Source organism: Notothenia rossii, assembly GCF_949606895.1.
Source record: "Notothenia rossii genome assembly, chromosome: 3".
NCBI classification, from domain to species: Eukaryota; Metazoa; Chordata; class Actinopteri; order Perciformes; family Nototheniidae; genus Notothenia; species Notothenia rossii.
In genome coordinates, this window is record NC_136901.1 from 15,630,210 (window position 1) to 15,650,528 (window position 20,319).

Here is a 20,319-nt window from a genome sequence, read left to right on the forward strand (position 1 = left end):
TCATCAAAGATGGCAGAAAACATGCACTCTGCATGGGAGTTTGACAGGGTATTACTCAAAAGGTACACAATAAAAGTACTTGATTGTACTTGTGGTAGTAGTTCTAGAAGCACTCTATCCAGCAGTACCACTTTCACTGAGAACCTATGGCAAAAAATGATTTTTATCTCTCATCAAAGATGGCAGAAAACATGCATTATTGTACTCTGGAGGGGAGTTTGACAGGGTATTACTCAAAAAGTACACGATAAAAGGACTTGATTGTACTTGTGGTGGTAGTTCAAATAGTACTGAGTCCAACAGTACATCTTTCACTGAGAACTTATGGCAAAAAATGATTGTATCTCTCATCAAAGATGGCAGAAAACATGCACTCTGCATGGGAGTTTGACAGGGTATTACTCAAAAAATACACGATAAAAGGACTTGATTGTACTTGTGGTGGTAGTTCAAATAGTACTGAGTCCAACAGTACATCTTTCACTGAGAACTTATGGCAAAAAATGATTTTATCTCTCATCAAAGATGGCATAAAACATGCATTATTGTACTCTGGAGGGGAGTTTGACAGGGGATTACTCAAAAAGTACACGATAAAAATACTTGATTGTACTTGTGGTGGTAGTCCTAGTAGCACTCTATCCAGCAGTACCACTTTCACTGAGAACTTATGGCAAAAAATGATTTTATCTCTCATCAAAGATGGCAGAAAACATGCATTATTGTACTCTGGAGGGGAGTTTGACAGGGGATTACTCAAAAAGTACACGATAAAAGTATTTGATTGTACTTGTGGTGGTAGTTCTAGAAGCACTCTATCCAGCAGTACCACTTTCACTGAGAACTTATGGCAAACAATTATTTTATCTCTCATCAAAGATGGCAGAAAACATGCATTATTGTACTCTGGAGGGGAGTTTGACAGGGTATTACTCAAAAAGTACACGATAAAATGACTTGATTGTACTTGTGGTGGTAGTTCAAATAGTACTGAGTACAACAGTACATCTTTCACTGAGAACTTATGGCAAAAAATGATTTTATCTCTCATCAAAGATGGCAGAAAACATGCATTATTGTACTCTGGAGGGGAGTTTGACAGGGTATTACTCAAAAAGTACACGATAAAAGTATTTGATTGTACTTGTGGTGGTAGTTCTAGAAGCACTCTATCCAGCAGTACCACTTTCACTGAGAACTTATGGCAAAAAAGTATTTTATCTCTCATCAAAGATGGCAGAAAACATGCACTCTGCATGGGAGTTTGACAGGGTATTACTCAAAAAGTACACGATAAAAGGACTTGATTGTACTTGTGGTGGTAGTTCAAATAGTACTGAGTACAACAGTACATCTTTCACTGAGAACTTATGGCAAAAAATGATTTTATCTCTCATCAAAGATGGCAGAAAACATGCATTATTGTACTCTGGAGGGGAGTTTGACAGGGGATTACTCAAAAAGTACACGATAAAAATACTTGATTGTACTTGTGGTGGTAGTCCTAGTAGCACTCTATCCAGCAGTACCACTTTCACTGAGAACTTATGGCAAAAAATGATTTTATCTCTCATCAAAGATGGCAGAAAACATGCATTATTGTACTCTGGAGGGGAGTTTGACAGGGGATTACTCAAAAAGTACACGATAAAAGTATTTGATTGTACTTGTGGTGGTAGTTCTAGAAGCACTCTATCCAGCAGTACCACTTTCACTGAGAACTTATGGCAAACAATTATTTTATCTCTCATCAAAGATGGCAGAAAACATGCACTTTGCATGGGAGTTTGACAGGGTATTACTCAAAAAGTACACGATAAAAGTACTTGATTATACTTGTGGTGGTAGTTCAAATAGTACTGAGTCCAACAGTACATCTTTCACTGAGAACTTATGGCAAAAAATGATTTTATCTCTCATCAAAGATGGCAGAAAACATGCATTATTGTACTCTGGAGGGGAGTTTGACAGGGGATTACTCAAAAAGTACACGATAAAATATACTTGATTGTACTTGTGGTGGAAGTCCTAGTAGCACTCTATCCAGCAGTACCACTTTCACTGAGAACTTATGGCAAAAAATGATTTTATCTCTCATCAAAGATGGCAGAAAACATGCACTCTGCATGGGAGTTTGACAGGGAATTACTCAAAAAGTACACGATAAAAGGACTTGATTGTACTTGTGGTGGTAGTTCAAATAGTACTGAGTCCAACAGTACATCTTTCACTGAGAAATTACGGCAAAAAATGATTTTATCTCTCATCAAAGATGGCAGAAAACATGCATTATTGTACTCTGGAGGGGAGTTTGACAGGGTATTACTCAAAAAGTACACGATAAAAGTACTTGATTATACTTGTGTTGGTAGTTCAAATAGTACTGAGTCCAACAGTACATCTTTCACTGAGAACTTATGGCAAAAAATGATTTTATCTCTCATCAAAGATGGCAGAAAACATGCATTATTGTACTCTGGAGGGGAGTTTGACAGGGGATTACTCAAAAAGTACACGATAAAAGTACTTGATTATACTTGTGGTGGTAGTTCAAATAGTACTGAGTCCAACAGTACATCTTTCACTGAGAACTTATGGCAAAAAATTATTTTATATCTCATCAAAGATGGCAGAAAACATGCATTATTGTACTCTGGAGGGGAGTTTGACAGGGTATTACTCAAAAAGTACACGATAAAAGTATTTGATTGTACTTGTGGTGGTAGTTCTAGAAGCACTCTATCCAGCAGTACCACTTTCACTGAGAACTTATGGCAAAAAATGATTTTATCTCTCATCAAAGACGGCAGAAAACATGCATTATTGTACTCTGGAGGGGAGTTTGACAGGGGATTACTCAAAAAGTACACGATAAAAGTACTTGATTGTACTTGTGGTGGTAGTTCTAGAAGCACTCTATCCAGCAGTACCACTTTCACTGAGAACTTATGGCAAAAAATGATTTTATATCTCATCAAAGATGGCAGAAAACATGCATTATTGTACTCTGGAGGGGAGTTTGACAGGGGATTACTCAAAAAGTACACAATAAAAGTACTTGATTATACTTGTGGTGGTAGTTCAAATAGTACTGAGTCCAACAGTACATCTTTCACTGAGAACTTATGGCAAAAAAATATTTTATCTCTCATCAAAGATGGCAGAAAACATGCATTATTGTACTCTGGAGGGGAGTTTGACAGGGGATTACTCAAAAAGTACACAATAAAAGTACTTGATTATACTTGTGGTGGTAGTTCAAATAGTACTGAGTCCAACAGTACATCTTTCACTGAGAACTTATGGCAAAAAAATTATTTTATATCTCATCAAAGATGGCAGAAAACATGCATTATTGTACTCTGGAGGGGAGTTTGACAGGGTATTACTCAAAAAGTACACGATAAAAGGACTTGATTGTACTTGTGGTGGTAGTTCAAATAGTACTGAGTACAACAGTACATCTTTCACTGAGAACTTATGGCAAAAAATGATTTTATCTCTCATCAAAGATGGCAGAAAACATGCATTATTGTACTCTGGAGGGGAGTTTGACAGGGGATTACTCAAAAAGTACACGATAAAAATACTTGATTGTACTTGTGGTGGTAGTCCTAGTAGCACTCTATCCAGCAGTACCACTTTCACTGAGAACTTATGGCAAAAAATGATTTTATCTCTCATCAAAGATGGCAGAAAACATGCATTATTGTACTCTGGAGGGGAGTTTGACAGGGGATTACTCAAAAAGTACACGATAAAAGTATTTGATTGTACTTGTGGTGGTAGTTCTAGAAGCACTCTATCCAGCAGTACCACTTTCACTGAGAACTTATGGCAAACAATTATTTTATCTCTCATCAAAGATGGCAGAAAACATGCACTTTGCATGGGAGTTTGACAGGGTATTACTCAAAAAGTACACGATAAAAGTACTTGATTATACTTGTGGTGGTAGTTCAAATAGTACTGAGTCCAACAGTACATCTTTCACTGAGAACTTATGGCAAAAAATGATTTTATCTCTCATCAAAGATGGCAGAAAACATGCATTATTGTACTCTGGAGGGGAGTTTGACAGGGGATTACTCAAAAAGTACACGATAAAATATACTTGATTGTACTTGTGGTGGAAGTCCTAGTAGCACTCTATCCAGCAGTACCACTTTCACTGAGAACTTATGGCAAAAAATGATTTTATCTCTCATCAAAGATGGCAGAAAACATGCACTCTGCATGGGAGTTTGACAGGGAATTACTCAAAAAGTACACGATAAAAGTACTTGATTGTACTTGTGGTTGTAGTTCTAGAAGCACTCTATCCAGCAGTACCACTTTCACTGAGAACTTATGGCAAAAAAGTATTTTATCTCTCATCAAAGATGGCAGAAAACATGCACTCTGCATGGGAGTTTGACAGGGTATTCCTCAAAAAGTACACGATAAAAGGACTTGATTGTACTTGTGGTGGTAGTTCAAATAGTACTGAGTCCAACAGTACATCTTTCACTGAGAAATTACGGCAAAAAATGATTTTATCTCTCATCAAAGATGGCAGAAAACATGCATTATTGTACTCTGGAGGGGAGTTTGACAGGGTATTACTCAAAAAGTACACGATAAAAGTACTTGATTATACTTGTGTTGGTAGTTCAAATAGTACTGAGTCCAACAGTACATCTTTCACTGAGAACCTATGGCAAAAAATGATTTTATCTCTCATCAAAGATGGCAGAAAACATGCATTATTGTACTCTGGAGGGGAGTTTGACAGGGGATTACTCAAAAAGTACACGATAAAAGTACTTGATTATACTTGTGGTGGTAGTTCAAATAGTACTGAGTCCAACAGTACATCTTTCACTGAGAACTTATGGCAAAAAATTATTTTATATCTCATCAAAGATGGCAGAAAACATGCATTATTGTACTCTGGAGGGGAGTTTGACAGGGTATTACTCAAAAAGTACACGATAAAAGTATTTGATTGTACTTGTGGTGGTAGTTCTAGAAGCACTCTATCCAGCAGTACCACTTTCACTGAGAACTTATGGCAAAAAATGATTTTATCTCTCATCAAAGACGGCAGAAAACATGCATTATTGTACTCTGGAGGGGAGTTTGACAGGGGATTACTCAAAAAGTACACGATAAAAGTACTTGATTGTACTTGTGGTGGTAGTTCTAGAAGCACTCTATCCAGCAGTACCACTTTCACTGAGAACTTATGGCAAAAAATGATTTTATATCTCATCAAAGATGGCAGAAAACATGCATTATTGTACTCTGGAGGGGAGTTTGACAGGGGATTACTCAAAAAGTACACAATAAAAGTACTTGATTATACTTGTGGTGGTAGTTCAAATAGTACTGAGTCCAACAGTACATCTTTCACTGAGAACTTATGGCAAAAAATTATTTTATCTCTCATCAAAGATGGCAGAAAACATGCATTATTGTACTCTGGAGGGGAGTTTGACAGGGGATTACTCAAAAAGTACACAGTAAAAGTACTTGATTATACTTGTGGTGGTAGTTCAAATAGTACTGAGTCCAACAGTACATCTTTCACTGAGAACTTATGGCAAAAAAATTATTTTATATCTCATCAAAGATGGCAGAAAACATGCATTATTGTACTCTGGAGGGGAGTTTGACAGGGTATTACTCAAAAAGTACACGATAAAAGTATTTGATTGTACTTGTGGTGGTAGTTCTAGAAGCACTCTATCCAGCAGTACCACTTTCACTGAGAACTTATGTCAAAAAATGATTTTATCTCTCATCAAAGACGGCAGAAAACATGCATTATTGTACTCTGGAGGGGAGTTTGACAGGGGATTACTCAAAAAGTACAAGATAAAAGTACTTGATTGTACTTGTGGTGGTAGTTCTAGAAGCACTCTATCCAGCAGTACCACTTTCACTGAGAACTTATGGCAAAAAAGTATTTTATCTCTCATCAAAGATGGCAGAAAACATGCATTATTGTACTCTGGAGGGGAGTTTGACAGGGTATTACTCAAAAAGTACACGATAAAAGGACTTGATTGTACTTGTGGTGGTAGTTCAAATAGTACTGAGTCCAACAGTACATCTTTCACTGAGAACTTATGGCAAAAAATGATTTTATCTCTCATCAAAGATGGCAGAAAACATGCACTCTGCATGGGAGTTTGACAGGGTATTACTCAAAAAGTACACGATAAAAGTACTTGATTGTACTTGTGGTTGTAGTTCTAGAAGCACTCTATCCAGCAGTACCACTTTCACTGAGAACTTATGGCAAAAAATGATTTTATCTCTCATCAAAGATGGCAGAAAACATGCATTATTGTACTCTGGAGGGGAGTTTGACAGGGGATTACTCAAAAAGTACACGATAAAAGTATTTGATTGTACTTGTGGTGGTAGTTCTAGAAGCACTCTATCCAGCAGTACCACTTTCACTGAGAACTTATGGCAAGCAATTATTTTATCTCTCATCAAAGTTGGCAGAAAACATGCATTATTGTACTCTGGAGGGGAGTTTGACAGGGTATTACTCAAAAAGTACACGATAAAAGGACTTGATTGTACTTGTGGTGGTAGTTCAAATAGTACTGAGTACAACAGTACATCTTTCACTGAGAACTTATGGCAAAAAATGATTTTATCTCTCATCAAAGATGGCAGAAAACATGCATTATTGTACTCTGGAGGGGAGTTTGACAGGGTATTACTCAAAAAGTACAAGATAAAAGTATTTGATTGTACTTGTGGTGGTAGTTCTAGAAGCACTCTATCCAGCAGTACCACTTTCACTGAGAACTTATGGCAAAAAAGTATTTTATCTCTCATCAAAAATGGCAGAAAACATGCACTCTGCATGGGAGTTTGACAGGGTATTCCTCAAAAAGTACACGATAAAAGGACTTGATTGTACTTGTGGTGGTAGTTCAAATAGTACTGAGTCCAACAGTACATCTTTCACTGAGAACTTATGGCAAAAAATGATTTTATCTCTCATCAAAGATGGCAGAAAACATGCATTATTGTACTCTGGAGGGGAGTTTGACAGGGTATTACTCAAAAAGTACACGATAAAAGTACTTGATTATACTTGTGTTGGTAGTTCAAATAGTACTGAGTCCAACAGTACATCTTTCACTGAGAACTTATGGCAAAAAATGATTTTATCTCTCATCAAAGATGGCAGAAAACATGCATTATTGTACTCTGGAGGGGAGTTTGACAGGGTATTACTCAAAAAGTACACGATAAAAGTATTTGATTGTACTTGTGGTGGTAGTTCTAGAAGCACTCTATCCAGCAGTACCACTTTCACTGAGAACTTATGGCAAAAAATGATTTTATATCTCATCAAAGATGGCAGAAAACATGCATTATTGTACTCTGGAGGGGAGTTTGACAGGGTATTACTCAAAAAGTACACGATAAAAGTACTTGATTATACTTGTGTTGGTAGTTCAAATAGTACTGAGTCCAACAGTACATCTTTCACTGAGAACTTATGGCAAAAAATTATTTTATCTCTCATCAAAGATGGCAGAAAACATGCATTATTGTACTCTGGAGGGGAGTTTGACAGGGTATTACTCAAAAAGTACACGATAAAAGTATTTGATTGTACTTGTGGTGGTAGTTCTAGAAGCACTCTATCCAGCAGTACCACTTTCACTGAGAACTTATGTCAAAAAATGATTTTATCTCTCATCAAAGACGGCAGAAAACATGCATTATTGTACTCTGGAGGGGAGTTTGACAGGGGATTACTCAAAAAGTACAAGATAAAAGTACTTGATTGTACTTGTGGTGGTAGTTCTAGAAGCACTCTATCCAGCAGTACCACTTTCACTGAGAACTTATGGCAAAAAAGTATTTTATCTCTCATCAAAGATGGCAGAAAACATGCATTATTGTACTCTGGAGGGGAGTTTGACAGGGTATTACTCAAAAAGTACACGATAAAAGGACTTGATTGTACTTGTGGTGGTAGTTAAAATAGTACTGAGTCCAACAGTACATCTTTCACTGAGAACTTATGGCAAAAAATGATTTTATCTCTCATCAAAGATGGCAGAAAACATGCACTCTGCATGGGAGTTTGACAGGGAATTACTCAAAAAGTACACGATAAAAGTACTTGATTGTACTTGTGGTTGTAGTTCTAGAAGCACTCTATCCAGCAGTACCACTTTCACTGAGAACTTATGGCAAAAAATGATTTTATATCTCATCAAAGATGGCAGAAAACATGCATTATTGTACTCTGGAGGGGAGTTTGACAGGGTATTACTCAAAAGGTACACGATAAAAGTACTTGATTATACTTGTGTTGGTAGTTCAAATAGTACTGAGTCCAACAGTACATCTTTCACTGAGAACTTATGGCAAAAAATTATTTTATCTCTCATCAAAGATGGCAGAAAACATGCATTATTGTACTCTGGAGGGGAGTTTGACAGGGGATTACTCAAAAAGTACACAATAAAAGTACTTGATTATACTTGTGGTGGTAGTTCAAATAGTACTGAGTCCAACAGTACATCTTTCACTGAGAACTTATGGCAAAAAAAATATTTTATATCTCATCAAAGATGGCAGAAAACATGCATTATTGTACTCTGGAGGGGAGTTTGACAGGGTATTACTCAAAAAGTACACGATAAAAGTATTTGATTGTACTTGTGGTGGTAGTTCTAGAAGCACTCTATCCAGCAGTACCACTTTCACTGAGAACTTATGTCAAAAAATGATTTTATCTCTCATCAAAGACGGCAGAAAACATGCATTATTGTACTCTGGAGGGGAGTTTGACAGGGGATTACTCAAAAAGTACAAGATAAAAGTACTTGATTGTACTTGTGGTGGTAGTTCTAGAAGCACTCTATCCAGCAGTACCACTTTCACTGAGAACTTATGGCAAAAAAGTATTTTATCTCTCATCAAAGATGGCAGAAAACATGCATTATTGTACTCTGGAGGGGAGTTTGACAGGGTATTACTCAAAAAGTACACGATAAAACAACAAGTCCTCCAACTAATACGACCAAATAGGTCGATTGTTTTCCTCGTTTTCCGACCCATTAATACGACCCAGAGCAGCGTTTTCAATCAACGGGTGCGTCAGCCTGTATACCTTTACGACCCACGGGCGCGTTTTAAATCAACGGGAGGCGGCGTAATGACGTACAACGTCCTCGACAACTTCAGTTAACAACCATCGTTTTTCAGACACGTACACTCTTCAAAAATCACGGCTGTCTGTCGTAGAACAAAACGTGATCCGTCTCTTAAATTTGTGTCGACCACAGACCTTATTTCGAGCTATTTTCCCAAATCCTATGGAGAAATCTCATTGGTTCTGACGCGAGGGAACCGGAAGTGGTCAAATGCTAACTTACCGGGGTTTTGGACTCGTCACTGCATCAGACAACATCCATTTATTTCCCAGACAAGCTAATAAACGTGAGTAGTCAGATATCAAAAGTATATTCATTTTGGGATATGTATTATGTTGTTTTATTTTGTCGTCTAGTACAGTGACTAAGATTACTATGTTTACCTAGGAATAATGATAGCAAAGCTAAATTAGCCAAAAGTAGAATCAGCTAATGTTAACGTGAGCATGGAAGTTATGTGATCCATCGGTTCATGCGGTTGATCCAAATGTTATCAAACGTCACATTCTTTATAACTATATTAAATACTATTTATCTATTAAGTGAAGAGTGACCAGGGGTGTAATACTGCCGGAACACCGCTCCGGCACCTAAAACGGGGATGGTTGTTAGCATCTGGTGCTAGCTAGCTATGATAACGGATAGGCTAAGAGGCTAATGTACCTAATGTAATGTTTACACAGTTAACTTTAGTCTAAGTTATCTCAGTGGGTCTGAAACAGTTTGGTCACCATATATGGAAATACATATTTCCAAGGCACACTTTTATATTATTGTAATGTTCCACAATAGGAGTCGGAAATTCAAGTTCTTAGGTTCAATAGCTCCTTTGGTAGTATACAAATACAGGTTCATAGGTCACAGGTTGCAGGTCGCAGGTTCAACGTCACACAGCACCCTAAAAAAAATCGAATGAATCTAAAACATCGATGAAATCATTACAATTCATACTATTGGACATACAACAAATGCATAAAAAAACAAAACAGTAAATAGTTAAATATGCACAAAGATACATTTAAAAAAAGTATTATTCTTATCATTTTTTTTATTATTGAAATGTATACAGTTAAGTTTCATATGGGTGTTGACAGATGTATCCATAGATTTAGTTAATTTTGCCCTCAAGTGCACAAGATTGATGCATTTAACTTCACGGGGGCCTCCGGACCCCCCTAGAGGACATGAGGTCCACCCCCACTTAAAACATATTCACATGGATAGGATACTAAATACATGTGCACACTTTTTATATAGTAACCTTTGTACCTCAGCAGGAGGGAGTTAGTTTATAAAGGTCCTTCACTGATCACTTAACTATCACGCAGCTGTGTGCAGCATTTACTGTAAGAATCACACATTTATTCAATAATGCAGACTTAATAAATGACCATTCTTTGCTGATTCTGGCTGGAGTGTTAATTGACAGTAGTTACATAAGCTTCAAAACGAGCCACAACTGCGCGTGCACACATGCAAAACTTATAGAATTAGCAATACACCCCTGGTAATGATGATTTTAGTATTATTCTGTGATGATGGAGCATCAACTTTTGGATCAACCAGATATTGACAGATTAGGGTTGTTCATAACAGTCAATTTAAACATGTGACTGACTCTGTATAACATTGTTTTCCTTACTCTTGTGATTTTTGTTCATCCTATCTAAAAGATTAAAAAAACATGAGTTCATTGTTTTAACAAGATTTTTCACGATATAATAAAATACATGAATCCTGTAAACATTTGTAGTATAGTATTCTTATTTTTGGTATTCCCTGACATTATCTGTGTTTCTGTTACAGACGCCTACTCAAAAAGTGTGCCAGACATGCAGGCAAAGCATAGGAGTAGCAAGTAAAAAATGCAAACAATGTGGTGCCATTCAACCCTACAAAGAGAAACTCTCCAAGCAAAAAGAAAAGGTTGCACAGGAGTGGAAGGCCACGCAAAAGAAAAACCACAGTGTCAACAAAGTGTATGACTCGACACATTTACTGGTAAGCTTTTTTCTCTTGCAGATGTCAGTTATCATAAAAAAGTGTGGAAATAATCCCTGATCTTAATCTTTTTATACAAATTGTTAAATTACTGAATTGATTTATACTTTCCAACAGTCGCCCTCATTTACTTTTTAAAAATAATCCTAATTTCTTAAGTAAGTTTATGTGAGAAGTACAGACTAGTGCACGATTACTGCACTTCATGTAATGTGTTAAGCAAAATTGTTGTCACCGTTGTATTTAAAGCTGTAAAGGCATAACACATTTTTTCGAACTGATGTTAGATAGTGTTTGTACTTGCAAGCACCCAGTTTTAGTAAAACATTATTTCTTAACCAGAAGTAACATAGTTCAGGCCAGTGGTAATTCCTAGAATCAGAGCTTCAATGTACATGTTTTTCTAATTATATCTTACAAAAAAACCTGCATTTTGGTGTTTTATATTTTATTTTGGAACTTCATGGTATGGAAAACACATAATTATGTGACTATGGTTTCCAAAAGTAAAATAAATGAAATATCATATACATTTTTGAATAAATGGTAAAACCAAGAATGTCACAGAATCAAAACCAGCCCATATTAATATAGTGCTTGAAAGACAATCAAGACCTGGAAAGAGTTAGTATTAATAAAGAGGCCCTTAAAAGCACTTTCATTAAGCTTACCAGAGTCTCTGACTTTGAGCCGTGTTCGAACAGTCCTTTAAAAATTCCCCTGTAACACCAGCTTTACATGTGAAGTGCTGTTAATGCAGAACTTTGAACCTGAAATGATATAGGTTATAGCTTGCTGACATGTTTCAAAGCTAAATGTAGCTTATTCAGATATCTGAATGTGAGAATTAAATGGACAAATATTAGGCATGCCAGAAACTGACCATGATCAAAATCGGACAGCCCTGGCGAATATTAATTGATTATTCGCCGCCGAATTGAAACTAAGCCAGGAAAAAAAAGAAATACATAAATAATAATAAAAATATATATAAATAAAATCGAATTTTAAAAATAATTTTCGATTATGGAGACTGTAACGAATATTCGAAAAATAGAATAATCGCTGGCATCCCTAACCCATATAAAAATAACTATGCCCATGTAAAAAAAACTCAAATTGAACCCGAGCTCGATAAACTTCTTTTTTTTTTTACAGTTCTTTTTTAGGGGCTCCCCTAAAAGGGGTCTAAAATCACACCTGGTTAATTGTGGGGTGCCTTCCTCAATGTGCACACGTATCACATCAGTGCATTTTTCACTTAGGCAAAATAAATGGAGTTATAATGGCTTTAGGTGTGTGAAAATGTTTAGAACTGTTGTGTACATAATATTTCTTGTTTTTTTGTGTCCATTGTGTTCCAGCTCCACAAATGGAAAATGTTAGATCGGCGTCCCATCCTCCTTCTTGCCAAGAGAGGCACAAATGGTTTTTGCCGATTGCATCTGTCCATGGCAAATCGAGACAGAAGATGGTAACAATGCACTTGTTACCATAAAGAGGATTTACGAAAGCCTTATTAATGGTAAAGTATACAAATCCGCATGCTATATTTCAGCAATTTATCTGTTAACATGTTTTGTAAATTAGTTGCCCAGTTATCTGGTTTTAAATGTAAAAAAATGTGAATCACTGTTTACCAAGTAGTACAAATATGTCGTTATGTCTTGTTTTGTCAGTTAAAGGGCCCATGTCATGCTTTTCTGGTTATTACCCGTCCCCTTGTGTGTTATGAAGCTTTTCCTGCATGTAAACGGTCTGCAGAGTCACAAACCCTCAAAGTACACCCTGTAGCGAGTAAAACTCTAACACAGAAAATACCTGTCTATGCTGCTCTTTTTCAAAAAAAAATCTTCCTGAGTATAGTGACGTAACGGGCATAGTGACGTACCGGCTCACACACACTCACTCAGCCTTATCTTTTCTCAGCCGAGGCTCCGTGGATCTCCTTACGCACACACGCACTCACACTCACAGCCTGGATGTGAGTGTGTGTGTGTGTGTGTGCGCTCAGGCTGAGTTCCTCGCTGTCTCGCAGACCCCACACAGCAACCAGGAAACAACACCAGTAATCCAGCTCACACTGTCTGCTCCTCGAGCCTCAAAGGGCGGAGCAGCGAGCCCCCCAACGTCCCGCCAACACGGCACCCAGACCCCACGCAGCATTCTCATCTGTTTGTCCTTAGTGGTGTCATTTCCTGGTTGCTAACAAACGCCATTGTAACACAGAATCACTGATGTTCCGCTGTTTCATTTTAGCTGTAATTACTCAGATTATAAATGTATATGGCGGATTATACTTGGTCATTTACTCACCATGCGTCTACTTTTTTTTCTTCTCAATAGTGACTTTGGCAGTTGAACCTGAGGGCCCTTGTACCACACAGGCAGAAATGGCCGCAGACCCAGGATCAGACTTGTCTGTACCTCTTACCACCGAGACTGACACTGAGTTCACTCTCTTCCTCACTCCTGTGTCCTCCGGCCTGACTCCTGCTCTCTCCTCCGGGCTGACTCCTGCTCTCTCCTCCGGGCTGACTCCTGCTCTCTCCTCCGGCCTGACTCCTGCTCTCTCCTCCGGGCTGACTCCTGCTCTCTCCTCCGGCCTGACTCCTGCTCTCTCCTCCGGGCTGACTCCTGCGCTCTCCTCCGGGCTGACTCCTGCTCTCTCCTCCGGCCTGACTCCTGCTCTCTCCTCCGGGCTGACTCCTGCTCTCTCCTCCGGGCTGACTCCTGCTCTCTCCTCCGGCCTGACTCCTGCTCTCTCCTCCGGCCTGACTCCTGCTCTCTCCTCCGGGCTGACTCCTGCTCTCTCCTCCGGCCTGACTCCTGCTCTCTCCTCCGGGCTGACTCCTGCTCTCTCCTCCGGCCTGACTCCTGCTCTCTCCTCCGGGCTCACTCCTGCTCTCTCCTCCGGCCTGACTCCTGCTCTCTCCTCCGGGCTGACTCCTGCTCTCTCCTCCGGGCTGACTCCTGCTCTCTCCTCCGGCCTGACTCCTGCTCTCTCCTCCGGGCTGACTCCTGCTCTCTCCTCCGGCCTGACTCCTGCTCTCTCCTCCGGGCTGACTCCTGCTCTCTCCTCCGGGCTGACTCCTGCTCTCTCCTCCGGCCTGACTCCTGCTCTCTCCTCCGGGCTGACTCCTGCTCTCTCCTCCGGCCTGACTCCTGCTCTCTCCTCCGGCCTGACTCCTGCTCTCTCCTCCGGCCTGACTCCTGCTCTCTCCTCAGTGTCTTCCTCACAGAAAAGAAGACCAACGAGGAATAAAGTGGCAATTAATGGTATGTGCGGGTTAATTAGTAATTATCTTATTTACATCGACTGAAACTGTGTTTGATTTTGCACATTGAATTAGTTAAAGAGAGAGAAAACAATGATCGGTACAATTAGAATACACCACCTTTTGTTTTGTTTAAGACTTTGCAGTATCAAAAGTCTCAGTGCCATTTTGAACAGTTTAATTGAGCACAATGTGATGTTAGGCAATGTTTAGGAGGTTATTGCTGAACTTCAACTTATTACCATCTTTTAATTCCTTGCAGAATGTCCCATTCATCAAGGGTCAGACACTTTCCCCTACAAAAAACTACTGAGGGAACGAATGAGGGAGGTTTGTTTAGAAAATATTTTTAAATAAATAAACAATGACAATAATGTTTCCGTGGAACCAAGTCTTATCTTATTGGATTTTCGTATACTTTGTTTAAAAGGAGTGTTTCAGTCTTAAGCATGACTGCTAATGTAAATATTGAAATTACAGTAACAATAATTTATTATTAATTTAAGGTTGAGGTACTTGTGTAATGCTTCATGTCGCATTAATGCATCATGTCCAGCCATTTATTTGTATATTACATTTTTTCTTGTAATCCTTTGTAGGTGAATTCCTATTCTTGGCAGTACAAATATTTTTTTAAATAATAATAGTATTCCAAAATATTAAACTGATGGGGAAAATGCTATTGACTATGTTACAGTCCTTCATATGTTTGAGTTAATCGTACCTACTATTATTTCAAATTATCATTTGATTTCACTGGACTTTTTGTATTTACATGTATGACATTTGAAAAAAATGAAGTTTACCTAAAATCTGTGTTTCTTTACTCAGGGCCATACCGAGGTGTTGGTGCAGTGGCAGTCTTGCTCTGGATGGTATGTATCTAATCTGAAGTTTCCTTCAGTGTAGCTGATGGGTCTGGCAGAACAGGGGCCACAAAGTAGTCTTACCAACCAACTTCATCAACCCTGAGATCACTAACTTAAACATTTTGGGTTCCTCAGCAGTAAATTGAATTTAGTTGATCACATGGGGGTGGGGAGCCATGTCATCAATGGCTCTATCAGACGTTTGCGCCATAAAGTAAGACATCCAAGTTCTCTGCCCTTCGTCATTCAGACATCGCGCCCTAGAAACGTTGTCTGATTGTAACACATAAGCAGGGAAGTAGCCTACATTGAAATAGAAATTAAAATATACAATAGAGTTTATCATTGATCAATATCACTAAAGGTTAAATGATTGATATGTGAGGCTGGATGGTATTTGATCTCTTTTGTAATTACTGACTTGTTACATTTGTTCTTAACAATTATACTATAAGTATAGTTAGTAGTAATAAGTAGTATTATTTCTGTGTGCAGTCTTGCAGGCAGTTGTCTAAGTTTAGTGCTGTATGTTTGGGCATTGATAAGACAGCAAATTCAAAGAATTGGTCAAATGAAACATTGACTTTGAAATAAAAAATGTACCTTGTATTATATATGATGTACGTGTTATATATAAATATATACATTATACTGCACTTTCATCATGATATTTTTGAGTGACTTAGTATATCTTCTCATTTGAAATAGCATTGTCAACATACTGTAGAACTACATATTCCAAAAAGTAATACTTTTTGCTGTGTCAGTATTGTCATACTGATATTCTGTACAAACTGTGAAGTCCATTGAGACAAATGTAACATTTGTGATATTGGGCTATATAAATAAACATTGATTGATTGATTGATTGACTGTTTCTGTTTTACAGTGGGGCGAAGTGGAAAAATTCCTGGGAGCCAAAGGAAAACTTTTCCAGTTAAATATGGCTGACTTTTTTTTTTCTATTTTGGAGTAATAAAATACATATAAAAAAAACATCTATGTAAGTGTTGTGCCTATTTGTGTTCTTATGTTATCAGTGAGCTGAAGCCAAGACAAATACAAATATGTTTTAAGTGTATCCATACAAACTCATTCTCTAAAACTGTCATGATTGGTCTGTTGTGAATGACACCCATGAGGAAAAAGGTCCTATACATTATATCACATCGGCAGGGCTGTGATGTGATGAGGCCCTCGCGAGCGTCGACGGGGGGGTGGTGTGTAAACCCTGGACACACCAAGCCGATTACAGCTAGTGGAGCCTCGCAGCAGAAACTGTGGCGCGCTCAATTGCGCCGCATTTGCGCATCAGATGAGGCTCCCTCCACAAGATGAGGGCGAGAGGCAGACGCAGTCTGTGTGATCGGCGTGTATGGAGGGGCGGGCCTGCACATCGGCATATCACAGACTGGTGCATACATTGTACAGGCGGCAATTTGAAATGGAACGCAGCCCACACACGGCAGACAAACCCAAACACTTTTGGAACACGCCACCTCCAGACACATTAACATGCACTCCCCTAACTTTCCCCTAATCTGACATTGTATTTCATTCCATAACATATAAATATACTGTTCACCCATGTGAAACACACACACTGAAACCAAAATAATTTACAAACATGTGAAAATCTTTCATATGCGATGGAAACTTCTGAAGCAATGGAAACAGGAGTCAGAGAGACACGAGGAGAGCAGGAACTTTGATGGCAAACTGATGGTTTATTCACAAGACATGTTGTGTGCCACGAATTGACACAAAAGATGCCAAACCAATTCTGAAGATCTCTACCCCAGACCCATATTTAGCTAGTTCTGAGAGAAGAATCAACATTGTGCATAACAAGATAAAACCAACACCTCTATCAGCTGACGCCAATAGGCAGGAACAGGGAGACAAAACACTGAGAGCACAGTAGCCAAGGCTACAGGTGCCTGTGCTCAGTCAGGACAAGACCTGGGGGGTATACCACGAAACTGGTTCAACCTAACCTGGATATGTTTGAGTTAGCCGGTTGGCCTAATCCAAAACATACGCCCTCTCGCTAAACGGCACTACGACACGGGTTATCAAGTGGATCGCTCAAGCCAGCCGTGCCTATCTAGTTAGGTGCGCGTTCACATAAAAGGGGTAGTATTTGGAGCATTCGACCAATCACAAACATGGAGAAGCGTACTGACAGCGCAGCGCGTATACTTCCTGAATGAAAAGTCAACTATATAATTAGACAAATATGAAGACTTTAAACATCCATGACTCAAACACTTTATCCAGGATAAAAGCCACATAGCTGCACCTGCAAGGTGAACACAGCTGGTAAAAGAAAAAGTGTTTGAATGCGTACATTAACAGGTTTATGATATGCCCCGTCTAAGACACGATCTGACTTTAATTACATTTGACTCGAGTGTTTCGTAATGTGTTGCTTAAAATAATACTTCTGCATACAGTATGTGACACTGTAAGTGTTGCACGGCCAGATACGGCTCAGCTGACTCAGATAAGGAGATATATGATACATTATGATGTGATGCCGCGGACTGTACTGTGACTTTGATCCAGTTACTTATGTTGAGGCAGATATTTAATTAAGCTTTCTTAACGCTAATGTTATAATAGTCAGATTGCTCTGAAGATGGGAGGTGATATTCTATTAATGTTCACATTCACACGTGAACACGTTTGGTTCTATGCAAACTCAGTAATATCCATTGTGATACAGTTATAAGGCCTTCACAAGAGACTGTCAGTGGAGATTAAAGGGGATCAGGAGCTCACGTCTTCTCAGAGTCCTTGGTATCTGGCTTGATGATTGTCTCACATTTCTAAACTTCATGTCAATAACCTGCTTAAAAAGCTGAGGGTTAGGCTAGGTTTCTTCTACAGGAACAAGTCCTGTTTCTCTGCTTGAGGCCAGGAAAAGGCTAGTCACTGTGACCTTTTGACCTGTGCTGGACTATGGTGATTTGATCTATATGAATGCACCTGCCAATTGCCTGGTCAAGTTAGATGCTGCGTATCACAGTGCACTGAGATTTGTGACAAACTGTAAAGCATTAACCCATCACTGTACCCTGTATGCAAGGGCTGGTTTGCTTTCACTAACTGTACGGAGGCTCAGTCACTGGTACATTTTTATATACAAAGCCATGTTAGGGAAACTTCCATCTTATATCTGCTCCCTGATCTCACGGAAAATTGTAAGTGGCTACTGCCTGAGATCGAATGCTGTGGTTTTATTAAATGTGCCAACTGCTAGGACTGTCTTAGGGAAGACAGCTTTTAGATGCGCAGCTCCTCTGTCTTGGAATAGTCTGCAAATTAAATGGAAACTGAGCAATCTGGTGCCACTAAATGTTTTTAAAGCTCGGTTGGATGCTACTCAATCGGAAGCTATTGGTACCTGTTTATGTGGATAGTTATGTAAATGGTGCTGTATGATGTCCTTTTGTTGTTCTGTTTATGTTTTTATGTTTCGTGTGGAACCTACTTGAGCAGGTCTCCCTTGAAAAAGAAATCAATGATCTCAATGGGATACACCTGTATAAATAAAGGTTTGAAATTAAATGAAATGAGAGTCATCATCATCATGTTCTCTCTGCTGCTGCTGCTGCTGCTGGCAGCTGGAAGTGAGTCAACACTTATTATACTGCTGTTTAACAGGATAATCTGTCATATAACTTTTTTTTGTATTTGTACAGGTGTGAAGTGTGAACAGTTGAAACAGCCAGCTTCTGTGACTGTGCAGCCAGGTCAACGTCTGACCATCACCTGTCAGGTCTCTTATTCTGTTAGTTAATAATAATAATAAAATTCAATAACATGCTTTAACCACTAGGTGCCCGTTTATCAGCTGTGCGCCGTTATGGTGTAAATACTGCCTATCTACCAATTGGATCAAATATAAAAGTCAGCCGAATTACTGTTGATATTGCAAGGAGACATATTGTGTGAAAATAAATCTAAGATGTTGTTAAATGGCTGATATATTTGTGATCCACGTCACGTTTTCAGTTTTGGCGGCAGTTCTTCCTGTTTGTATAGAAGTCTTCTCATCAGGGCTCTATAGATAGATAACTACGGCAGATATGTAATATGTAATGCAGCCGAACCATGTATTACAATGCCGTTATGTGATTAGCTCCAAAGAGAAAAGCAAGCAAACTCGGAATAAAGTATTATTTTTTTTTTTTAAATGTTTTCGGATTTCACATCGCATAAACACCATTTCCCAACGTGCATTGCGGCTAAACCATGAATCACCGAGCTGAGGATCTTGGTTATGGCTAGAAAGGATCCGTCTTGTGTAAAACTCTCGCGAGAGTTCGGCTGAATGTCACGTGGCTGAATGTTTACGTTTGGCAGGCAGCCTTTCAGTTAGGATCGTTAACATCAGTTGGCCACAGCAAATGATGGTGAGAAGCTAAACTATCTATTAATTATGTCAATGACAGGGAGTGTGATCGTTGAAAAGCGGTCTTGCTGGTGTTCAAAGAAGAATGACAACACTGTAGATCACCAACACTATGGTTTATTTTTTATTCACAGGCAAGTCAACGTTGTCGCAGTAAAAGTCCCAAGATAGCTCCTGGTGCAATAAAATGTTCCCTTGCAGTGTTTTACTATTATGTCTGATGTTTCTCTATTAATATTGCTGCTGCATTAATGTGTATGTTGCATCATGTTACTGCTGTAGATGTGTTTCCGAGCCGCTCCGATTACAACGAGAGTTACAACGAGAACGTGACGTCATATTTACAATAGAAGGATCCTTTCTAGCCTTAACCGAGGATCTTGCCTACGTCTGTTTCCGGTATTGTTTTTGACGGATGTATTTTGTTATACACACATTCCTTCACATTTAATTTAAAATGTACATTAAAATATTTCATGAGGCTTTCTAAAATGTTTTAAAATATAACTACGGTTCGAGTTGAAGAGTTTATAAATTAACATGAACCGAAGCTGTTGCCTGGTAAC

The 20,319-nt window shown here is 38.7% G+C and overlaps 1 long non-coding RNA gene across 1 annotated transcript; it reads left to right on the forward strand.

Moving 5' to 3' along the window:
• The first annotated feature begins 11,064 nt into the window (after positions 1-11,064).
• Positions 11,065-13,809, forward strand: LOC307033574. The gene is made up of 3 exons (XR_013806562.1): positions 11,065-11,186; positions 12,551-12,711; positions 13,533-13,809. It is a non-coding gene; the product is annotated as an uncharacterized lncRNA (long non-coding RNA).
• Positions 13,810-20,319: the final 6,510 nt, after the last annotated feature.